The sequence below is a fragment of the Homarus americanus genome, unplaced genomic scaffold (assembly GCF_018991925.1).
Source record: "Homarus americanus isolate GMGI-L3 unplaced genomic scaffold, GMGI_Hamer_2.0 scaffold24638, whole genome shotgun sequence".
Taxonomy (NCBI): Eukaryota; Metazoa; Arthropoda; class Malacostraca; order Decapoda; family Nephropidae; genus Homarus; species Homarus americanus.
Window position 1 is genome coordinate 73,232 of NW_024750281.1, and position 12,173 is coordinate 85,404.

Genomic DNA, 12,173 nt, shown 5'->3' on the forward strand with positions numbered 1-12,173 from the left:
AGAGACTAAATGGGGGGAGGTGAGTCAGTGTACAATACAAATTAATAGTTACAAACTGCTTCTATGAACATTTATTTGCATCTGAGAGAATATCAGTTATAATAATAATTATAATAATAACTGGGTTTTTTTTACTCAAAAGCACCAGTTCTTCTAAAGAATTCACTAGTGCTCGAAACACTACATTATTCTGGTGGGTGTGTCTCATAAGTAAGATAAATGCTGTAAATGTAGGAAAATCAATGTATTCACAGACTGCTTCACTCATCTTCTATTAAATGCCAAGAAACATTAATATTTTACGTAAAAAATTATGATGATGAAACTGTTTCATAAATGGGAAAAAGACCGATTGTAAACTGAAAATATCATAAGGTGGACATGACGATAAACTGCTTCACTGTCCGTGCTAATGCAATATTAACGTTACTTTTGGGTTAGGTAGGATATAAAATTTGGTGGGTTGGCCCACAGAAAACCACCTAAATCATAATGCAGCCCATGACTGAGGAAAGGTTGCCCATCCCTGAATTAGAGAAACAAATACTGTACTGTACTTTGGGTAGCCACAGAATGCCGAGTGGCTGCCACAACACACTGACACACACCAATCCATGTGAAGTACAAGTTGTGATGAAAAACCAAATAAAGTGATGACTGCTGCAGAAACCTGAACTGTTATACAAATTTAAGAACAGTGCTGGTGCTACTGAGGCGGTGAAGCACAATTTGATGTAATTCATAATTCAGAGCAAAAGTTTTACACCAGCTTGAGTGATTCTGGTCCTTTAAGTTTAAGTGGCATCTGCCAGCATGAAACATCCTGCTCTTGAAACTACAGCAAGGAAATCTGAGCTTGACAAGATGCCATACATGATAAATTCTTAGATTTAAATGATTTTGTTGTTACTAATGAAAGCATATTAAAAAGTTAAGTTGTGTTAAGTGTTTGATGGTTAACTGCCAACTTAAGCACAGGCTACAGCCTAGCCAAGGTTACTGGTATGTGAAGTGATCCATGAGCTTCTGAGAGCATGGCACAGCATCATGTTAATATTTACTCAGCATGCAGGCATTTTTACCATTGAAAAATATTACCGGGTACTCGTGTAATTGAAAATGACTTGTTCACGGGCGAACTTCAACATCATGTAAATAAGGTGCATGTTTAAGACAGTCTCCCTATCTTTACACAAAAGATTTGGCCATAAAAACACAACCCAGACACAAGCACAGGTGTTTTCACTAATCATTAACAGTACTGTACTAGTGATTTAAGAAACATAAAACTTGTACAGTATTCTTTTTCTGGGTCATCAGGTGACGGAATGTTTCACTCCCTATACAGTGGTCCCTCAGTTAACCAACGCCTCGGTTAACGAAATTTCGGTTAACGAATTACCTTCCATAAGAATCTTCAATTCGGTTAACGAAATTTTTACGAAATCATGTCAACATGTTTTCGCTTGCTCACCAGCTGGAATATTAGTCCGCCAATACAGTAATCGGTTCTAGGGCTTAAATTCGTTCCCATTTGAGTAAATATCAAGAAGGTTGTACTATTCAATAATTGTCCAAGTTTTATATTAAATTTTTTAGTCATTTTAACACTTATTTAACATAATCGCAGTACAGGAAACTAGTTTTTGGTGCGCCAATCAGCCACTTGACTCTCCCAGCAAGGCGTCAGTTTGTATGTCTGGTCAGTGGAAGTGACATCTTGCTTGTGGCTCTCTTGAACATAAACTATTTTTACGTTTTTACAGTACAATTATTGGTCATTCTGAAATTTATTTTACATATTGACAATATATAGTGCAGTGCAGTGTTGATTTAAAGAAAATAATCTTGAATTACACCAAGTGAACTTAAAATTTTATGGGTGAAATGACGGCATGAAGCATGGGGTGATTTCTCTTCCACTTCCTTCTCTTCTCTCTTCTCCCTTCTCCTCCACCCCCACTTCTCATTCCCATCATCATCAACCAGGAGCCTTCTACATACACACCTCAAAGTAAGTGTACTTTACTGCATTTATTTTTAGTTTGTATGTAATTTTCAGTGAGCTGGAACCAATTACCCAAAATCCCATTGAAACAATGGTTTCGGTTAACGAACGACCTTCTGGAACGAATTGTGTTCGTTAACCGAGGGACCACTGTACCTGTATTCCCTGAATTCACATAACGAAACGTAACCCTCAGGTTGGGTGAGGTCTCACTGTATGAATAACAACAAAAAATATTTTAGTGAAATTACAGAAACAATCACCCATAAATAAGCAAATATGAGTAATTCATGGAACTGAAATTTCTAGCTTCAGCAGAGCAACAGGTAGGCAGGTGTCTTCTCCTCACCTTGGCACCACGTCTAAACACAACAGTAAGTAGCCCACGGTGTCCTCACCTATCTATATCCAGATGAAAAAACATCACTGAACCTTGTCTGAATACAGTACATGAGAAACCAATCACTGAGCAATGCCATTTACCTTGTTGTGGAGTATACAGTACAGTACAGGCTGGCAACAAGGCTCTTTTTGTAGTTTCACTGGTTATAGCTGGCAACAAGGCTCTTTTTGTAGTTTTTGTGGCATACACTTGGTAAATGCATTCTTTTGTAGTGTTCACTGCCCACAGTTGGTAAAGAAGTGCTTGTTCATATTCTGTGCTGCTTACGGATGGCTCTCAGGTCCCCACACTGAAATAAATTGGTTCTTGTGTTGAAAAACACCTTCCTCTCACAACTGCTTGTGACTGACAGTAAAGTCTACAAACCTTTCCATGCCACCAAAGACAACACTGTACAGTAAACAAACCTTATTAAAGAGAGAAAACAAAAGGGACTTAAGGTCCATTATTCACTACCACCAATAAAACAAGACAATATCATGCACATTACAGTGGCTACTCATCTACAGTAGGTATTCTCAAATTACAAAGGCCAATTACAATTCCCCTTCAAACTCTACAACTTTTCCATCCCATTCTCTGTAAGGCAAATGTTACCACATTTATGAACCTGTTCAAACTCATCACATCAACGGTTGATAATAAATGCAAAACACTGAATTACATCACATTTTCCCATAAACTCCCATTATAAAAACTGAGATATGTTCCCATGAAAAAATAACTAAAAACATTCCCCAAAACATCTTAAAACCCCTAAAACATGTTTTTAATGACAATTCTTGAAGTACTAATTACCACTCGACCCCTGATGAGATACTGCACATGTGTTGCTTCATCTTAAATTCCAGAGGCTTTATTCACACGGAATGAACGCTGCAGTCCGTCAGCTGACGCTACACTCTCAAGTGTTACCGGCAATATCCACACCGCCAAACTTTTGTTCACTTACACACTTTCTTTTAACTATACATAATTAGCATAGGAAATTTAAAATTCTGAATAATTTTCTTTCATTAAATTTGCCACACACAGTACAGTAATAATGTATCCCTGTTAGTCAGAACAATTGCTGCAGTGTTTCTGGTTTTGAGATATTTCCAGATACTGTACAGTATTGAGACAAATTCTTTTATCCCGGGAGAAAATTGCACATCTATGGAATTTTTCCGGACATTGGCGAATGTTTCCGTGTCTAAACTACACATCTGTGCAAAATGAATGGAAAAGAAGAGCAAAACATCCTGGTGTACAGTAAGTGTGCCTGTAAGAGGCTACTAATTCATTACAGTAAACATTCCTTTCAATAAAATTCCTTCCAGTGAAAGTTGCGGCCCACACGAGCTCACATTACATTATTTTGATTTGGCCCGGCCCGGCCATGCCTCACCACACACTGTTTTGAACTCCTGGGTCTTTTATTCTCCCAACCTGTGCACATACAGTATATCATTGTCACCAAACAAGTGCTAAATCCAAAGGTTCCATTTACAGCCATTTTCCACGCTTGTTGCTGCACAGTAATAGGTACATTTGCACAGAGAGCTAACACCACTACTGTACTCAAACAAAAACACACTAGATATTAACACACTATTAAAATGAACAGATTTGCTGTATAATACAGTAGAAGGCTTATGTTCAACCATTACCACAGTACAGTGCCTTATACAAGCCTGGCTTGGAGTCCACACCTACTTTGTCAAATATACAGACGACAGAGGTGAGCCAACAAGCTGGTAACCAGCATTAAGATCCTGCCATATAAATCCCAGTAAAGTAGGTGAATGGCTCCACAGACAATGTATGCACTTAAGTAATGCCATCAGATAGAAAATCTGGTCTCTTCACAGGAAGGAGGAGGTTAACTTGAAACATTTTATCAGGCCAGTATACAGTACGTATTGTAATAAGATAAGGTAAAGACTGCAAAGCATACACACAGTTTTTAGTTAATATACAGTGAATTATTAGAAAGAACTTCCACACTATGTTGTGAATCAAATAACAAATATGCTAGAAAAAAATTGATAGTCAATGGCAGTGCAGCTATGGAACATAAGAGGCCCAGATTGTAATATTCCTTTACACTTTAAATACAGTAATGCCATGCAAAGTAGAATGAATTGTAAACCTATGTGCACTCTTTAACTTTGGCAAGTTAAGATGTAAATTATGAAGCACCACTATGTCTACCACTATACAGATCTGACAAATAAAAACAGACATTCCTTGAATTATGCTGATTTTACTGTTTTTGTGAAGAAAGAAAGGGGCCCCAATGGTCAATGGTTCATTCCTAAACCTAAGGAGGGGGCCCCAATGGTCAGATCTCAAGGTCCCCATCAATGGTTCATTCCTAAACCTAAGGAGGGCCTCCAATGGTTCAATGGAGGGGGCATTCCTAAACCTAATGGTCAATGGTTCATTCCTAAACCTAAGTTCAATGGTTCATTCCCTAAACCTGGAGGGGGTCCCAATGGTCAATGGTTCATTCCTAAACCTAAGGAGGGGTCAATGGTTCATTCCTAAACCCAAGGAGGGGGGCCCCAATGGTCAATGTTCATTCAAAACCTAAGGAGAGGCTAATGGTCAATGGTTCATTCCTAAACCTAAGGAGGGGGCCCCAATGGTCAATGGTTCATTCCTAAACCTAAGGAGGGGGTCCAATGGTTCATTCCTAAACCTAAGGAGGGGGCCCCAATGGTCAATGGTTCATTCCTAAACCCAAGGGGCCCCAACGGTCAATGGTTCAGGGAGGGGGCCCCAATGGTCAATGGTTCCTAAACCTGGAGGCTCAATGGTTCATTCCAAACCCAAGGAGGGGCCCCAATGGTCAATAGGTTCATTCCTAACCCAAGGCCCCAATGGTCAATGGTTCATTCCTAAACCTAAGGAGGGGGCCCCAATGGTCAATGGTTCATTCCTAAAACCTAAGGAGGGGGCCCTACGGTCAATGGTTCATTCCTAAACCTAAGGAGGGGGTCCCAATGGTCAATGGTTCATTCCAAACCTAAGGAGGGGCCCCAATGGTTCATTCTCTAAACCTATGAGGGGCCCCAATGGTCATGTTCATTCCTAAACCCATAAGGAGGAGGGGCCCCAATGGTCAATGGTTCATTCCTAAACCCCCCAATGGTCAATGGTTCATTCCAAACCTGGAGGGTCCAATGGTCAATGGTTCATTCCTAAACCCAAGGAGGGGTCCCAATGGGCCCCAAGGTTCATTCCTAAACCCAAGGAGGGGGCCCCAATGGTCAATGGTTCATTCCTAAACCCAAGGAGGGGGCCCCAATGGTCAATGGTTCATTCCTAAACCTAAGGAGGGGCTCAATAATGGTTCATTCCTAAACCTAAGGAGGGGTCCCAATGGTCAATGGTTCATTCCTAAACCCAAGGAGGGGTCCCAATGGTCAATGGTTCATTCCTAAACCTAAGGAGGGGGTCCCAATGGTCAATGGTTCATTCCTAAACCTAAGGAGGGGGTCCCAATGGTCAATGGTTCATTCCAAACCTAAGGGGGGTCAATGGTTCAAATGGTCAATGGTCAATGGTTCATTCCTAACCTAAGGAGGGGTCCCAATGGTCAATGGTTCATTCCTAAACCTAAGGAGGTTCAACGGTCAATGGTTCATTCCTAAACCTAAGGAGGGGCCCCAATGGTCAATAGGTTCATTCCTAAACCTAAGGAGGGGGGCCCCAATGGTAAATGGTTCATTCCTAAACCTAAGGAGGGGGCCCCAATGGTCAATGGTTCATTCCTAAACCTAAGGAGGGGGCCCCAATGGTCAATGGTTCATTCCTAAACCTAAGGAGGGGGCCCCAATGGTCAATGGTTCATTCCTAAACCTAAGGAGGGGGCCCCAATGGTCAATGGTTCATTCCTAAACCTAAGGAGGGGGCCCCAATGGTCAATGGTTCATTCCTAAACCTAAGGAGGGGGCCCCAATGGTCAATGGTTCATTCCTAAACCTAAGGAGGGGGCCCCAATGGTCAATGGTTCATTCCTAAACCTAAACTGTAATTCACTGATAGTTTAACTCATCAAAACAGCATAACACCAGAAGCAGTGATGAAGTACAGTACTTGTTGATCCACCATAGTTCCACACTCACCCTAATGAAAAAACAAATGGTCAACAGTCAAATATTCATCACATTTCTCACATGTAAACAATATATTATGCATATGTAACTAAACTTGAACTTATACTGCACCCAAGCCAAGGTATTGCAGTGGGACCCATACTTTCCAGTTGACAGGTTATAGAACAACGCTCTTCACAAATTATTGGCTCACACCTTCTAATTATAAGCTTCATCCCCTGAATTTCCAGATAAAGGCCATGTCCACCACCACTGGTAACTGGACCAAATAGTCTCAGTCAGCAGATTCCAAGCATACTGTACTGTACTGTACACTGCAGCTGATAATCTAGCAAATTTCATGACAAAATTAAAATTATTCAGGGTTGGTTATCTTTCCCTCACACAAATAATGATGATGATGATAACTATTCTAATTGGTTTAAATATTACAATATACCAGAGTTTGTCATGAAGAGGAGGATCAAGGGAACACACCTCAGTTAAGGTTGACTTTAGTTACCCAGTTTTTCACTTTATCTTGCAGGAAAAAATGGTTCTAATCACTGAGACTTATCATTATCAATCACCACTGTTTCTCTATCTCAATATCCACTTTAAATGTAAAAATTAAATTTACAGCTCATGATGCACAGCCATGTCTTGGTCATCCATTACCACTCTTTTTATATGAGTATTTATACAGTACAGTAGTCGGCACCAACCTGTTTCCTATGCTCAAGCTTCACAATTACTAAGCTTCATTAGGGATGGTAGGTCAGGTTAGGTTATGTTTTCCTTTTCTCTTTATTTCGCTCTTCTTCTTCTTCTATTTGATGTTAAGATATGTTTGAAAAGTCATGTATCCTGATATGTTAGATTCATTAAGTTTGGTATTTTTTTTTCTTATTTGGTTTGGTTAGGCTTGGTACAAATTGGTTCCACCAACAATTTTGGGATGTTCTTCCATTGAAAATTTTCCCAATGTTGCTCTTCTAAAGCATTAATTTATTAGAGTTTTCTGTAATAGTTAGGTTAAGTTAGCTTGATAACTGTCAACAGTGAACACGGGCCAACACCAACTATACTCACACAAAATAGTGGTGATAGCAAACATCCTCATCAAGGGAAAATTATACAAACCATTATTAGAACAAGTGAGATGAACTAGCCTAACAACCTTGGTGTGTAGTTTAGTTTCAAGTTAAGTAAGATCTGGTTCATTGTGTTTGTTTTGAAAGACGTAGACAGATTCAAATATTGGTGGTTCACATTCAGTATTTTTTCTCTATCTTTTATTTAATTTCTTAAAAAATGTTTTGTACACTTCTTTTATACTAAATATCCCCCAAAAAACTAATATCCCTTTTTAAATACATATGGTAAGAAAAAAATTCCTTTTGTTTTTAATAAATATGCGAAAAAATTCTCCATTAATGTATCACTTTTGTTAAAACATATTAAAATATAAGTTATAAAAAACAAAGTTACAGAAATGCTGAATAAAGTGTGAGGTGTTGGCTGTGATTTATGAACTATGTGAAGAGGTTGTAATAAATAAACACCGAGCCATCAAAACACTGGTAACTAACTTAGACAAACCTTAGTGATCAGAAAAACTTTTCTTCAATAAACTAAGAACAAAATATAAGTAACAGGACCAAACAATGATAGTAAACTATTTCCAAGACTTCACATTAAAGGGTGTAGTCATGTTAGTAGTGTTCACTCAGACTAAGGGACAACCTCTTCCTCACTCAGACTAAGGGACAACCTTCTTCCTCACTCAGACTAAGGGACAACCTCTTCCTCACTCAGACTAAGGGACAACCTTCTTCCTCACTCAGACTAAGGGACAACCTTCTTCCTCACTCAGACTAAGGGACAACCTTCTTCCTCACTCAGACTAAGGGACAACCTCTTCCTCACTCAGACTAAGGGACAACCTTCTTCCTCACTCAGACTAAGGGCCAACCTTCTTCCTCACTCAGACTAAGGGCCAACCTTCTTCCTCACTCAGACTAAGGGCCAACCTTCTTCCTCACTCAGACTAAGGGCCAACCTTCTTCCTCACTCAGACTAAGGGCCAACCCTCTTCCTCACGCGGCTTGTGTGTAACTTTTAAAATGACAACAGACAAGACTATCAAGGGCTGGTGATGCCACAAGGTTCCTGTCACAAGTAAGACCACTACTATAAGTGGTGGCTGCCAGGCATACAACAATACATCTCCAAGACACACAACAGACCATATATCTGGGCGGTCATCCTCAATATCACCTTGTGCCATTAGTTTCTTTAATACACTTAGCTTAGCCCCCAAGGTTGGAAGCTTCTATTACAGACCAGTTTAAAATTAACTCTCATGACAAATTTAGACCATAAATATCTTTGAAGACTTTGGCAGTACTTCGACTGAACATACAGGGACGCATAAATGACTTCTAGATCCACCAAAGAAGTCTGTCATTAATAAAATAATAAAAAATAGGCGTAACCGTTTCTGCCACTGTCCAAAGGTAAACAATGTAACTCCAGATGCCGATTTTATTTATGTTGTTATTCAATTGTATTTGTGATAAATTTATTTTTTGGTGTCCTACACTAGGTCTAAATATACTATAGACTTAACGGGCATATACACTTACTTGTGTTGAAAGAGAATAACGCCCTTAAGTCATGAATTTCGTTAGAAATTTTGACACACACCCAATCGGAAAGACGCCATCAGTTCCCTGGACTTATTCAGAGGCATTATTCTGGCTCTGACTTGGGCTTCTTTATGTCTATTTTCCGCCAAATGCAAAGAATGTCACGCAACAAAATATCCATTAAAATCTGCCAAAAGTACTTTAAATATCAAGTGATTGCCTGTATCACACAACTATCGAATACAACTTAAGAATATCAATTCAACATTGCTCAGAACTTATCGCTTGTTTTTAACTCATGGAATTCGGACATTGGTGATGATGTCATGGTCACGTGATCACCAAGTTCGATCCAACAACTCACAAGACCTAAACTCTTCCTTCTGCGCAATGCTTTATTTAGCGCTATATTCAAAAGTCTCATAACTTTATAATGTTTTTTATTTTTCAAAGACAAAAAAAATGACTACACGGACACAATACAGAGAGATATACGTTTGTGAAATATTGAAAGTGCAATCCACATGTCAGGTGCACACGATTATATTTGATGATATAATCTACTCTTTTTAATTAGCATTTTCTTGATGTTATAATGTTATTACTGTACTTCAAGAGCTAAAGTCTTTAAGCGAGTACACAGAGAGTTTTATATCTCAAAATCTGTTATCGCTGTTGGACTGGTGTATTGCTAACCATGGTACGCTCTTAAAGACCTTCCTTGTTGAAGCGCAGTAATCACATTATAACGACAACAAGCGCGCAATAAAAATATTATTTACTCTAGTTGACTAACCCATTAGAAATTAGAAATTATAATAGAAAGAACAGGAAGAAATTAGAGAAACCCGAAAAACTTGCGGTGTCCCGGAAGGCATCACTGAACCCTTACCACCAATTGAAGAAGAACAAACCGTGATGAGGGGCCGTCATGTTAACACTTCCGAATCAATTGCAATAAAAAAGCTTAGACAACAGCATTACATTAATAATAAGTGTTGTAAACAGACTGCCAGTTGATTGAAGATGTCAAAAGGAGTACCACCAGACTGACGGGGGGGCACTCCCCCAAGACCTGGCTTGCTCCCCTCCAGACCGGCATGACCCCCACCCCCCAGTGACCTGGCTTGCCCTCCCAAGGGCTGTCTTGCTCTCCAAGGAAATTTTTAATTATATTCCTTTTTCATATAGACGAATTTGGATTTGGTGAGAACATCTCAATGGTATTATTATTATGCAACATTCAACAAAATGATAAGTATTCATCAATTTTCATCGTTCCAATTGTCTATCATTTATAAACTGAATAGCAGCAAGGAAGTAAGTCATAGTGCTAGCAGCCACACGGTCCACACCGGGCAGATGCAAATTGAAAATATAAAACGTGTTGGAAGGTGTTCCGTCTGTTACACCCGGCGGCACCACAGTGGGGCAGGATTTTGACCCCTACTCTTTGCATTTCGGGGATCAGACGGGCTGCAGTAATGTACTCATTTTTTTCTTTTTTACGGGAATTAGCCCACCCGGGCACAGGTCACTGACCCACATCGGGGCCTGGGGGGCGAAAATGTAATAATAATAATAATAATAATAATAATAACATTAATGTTATAATAATAATAATAATAATAATAATAATAATAATAATAATAATAACATTAATGTTATAATAATAATAATAATAATAATAATAATAATAATAATAATAATAATTCAGTTAAGAAAAATTTATACTAAAAAATAAATAAATAAAAATAAAATAATAATGATAATAATAATAAATACAAAAACGAAAAAAAAATCGAAAGTGAGAAACAATATATGTATGTTGAGTTGTCAGTAGTAAGAGAAACAACTGAGACCCTGCAATTGTGTGTAAATGAGACAAAAAATCATATCAGTAACCAGGGACTTGGTCACAATTTTCGTGGTGCCATATAGCAGCAGGGTCAACCATTAGACAACACATTATACTTCCAATATCTTCCTAGGCGGTAGTACCTCCCTGTTTGATAGCTGCCTACTAAGTGTGTATGTTGAAGTGTGTATGGTAAGTTTAAGTATGGTAAGTATAAGTGTGTATGCTAAGTATAAGTGTGTATGGTACTATTAGTGTATGGTAAGTACTGTACAAGTGTGTATGGTAAGTGTAAGTGTGTATGGTAAGTATAAGTATCTTGCATCAAGTGTTTCATAGATTATTCCTTGGCTGAATTAAGTCTGTATTGGAGGGTTTTAGTGTAAAAGCTGTAGTGTAGTAATAGTGATCACTGTAGTATATTGTGTAATACAGTACTGTACTAGTTCATGTGCGCCAATGTCACAAGTTTTGGTCGCTGCATATGATGCTTTATTCTGATAAGCTTTCAGTGCTTATTTATTATGTAACATTCTATATTTCATACAATATATAATATATAATGTAACTTAATACCTTTACTGTATTGAGTCATAGATTGTATAATTTCCACTGTCTACTGTACAGTATTATGGTAGGTAGGGGAAGGTTCCATTGGACTACACACACACTTTGTCTAGTTAATGCCAGACAATATTATTCTTCAGAGAGAGATGCCTCATAACTAACGGGTTAAATATATTGTACTGTACAGTTCTGTGCTTATGAATTTCCTTTTTTAAGTTGAAATTCAATGAAAACAGAAGAGATTTATTACTGTAGTGCTGTACATGTACTTTAAAGAAATAACTTTGTATTAAATGAGAGGTTGGTTACATGAAAGGAAATTCTTTATACTGTAATATGGTTTAAGTTTATTGACTCTCATATACCTAACAAGCCACTCAGTAAGGTATCTTATACATTAACTTTTCAAAATGTTATGTTTACAGCATATTTTGTCATTAATTACAAGTACAGTAATACTTTTCATAAGTAAATGCTGTAGTGGACAGTGTTACCTTTACTTCACATAGCACACTAGTGACTAGGCTTATAACATGTACCATATGTTAATCTTTACACTGAATACATGCATTATACATATTGCTTTATAAATAAAATAAAA

The 12,173-nt window shown here is 38.2% G+C and overlaps 1 protein-coding gene across 6 annotated transcripts in view; it reads right to left on the reverse strand.

The window, feature by feature from the left end:
* Positions 1-9,256, reverse strand: part of LOC121854023 (mRNA (2'-O-methyladenosine-N(6)-)-methyltransferase-like) — a 32,429-nt gene extending 23,173 nt beyond the window's left edge. For 4 of the 6 annotated variants that reach the window (XM_042348411.1, XM_042348409.1, XM_042348408.1 and 1 more), the window contains exons 1-2: positions 9,145-9,256; positions 2,492-2,700 (exon numbers count right to left, since the gene is read on the reverse strand). The gene's annotated coding sequence lies outside the window, so the exon portion shown is untranslated. The remainder of the gene's footprint in view (positions 1-2,491; positions 2,701-9,144) is intronic. The other 2 variants (XM_042348410.1, XM_042348407.1) reach the window with 1 other exon arrangement.
* Between the last annotated feature and the right edge of the window lie 2,917 nt (positions 9,257-12,173).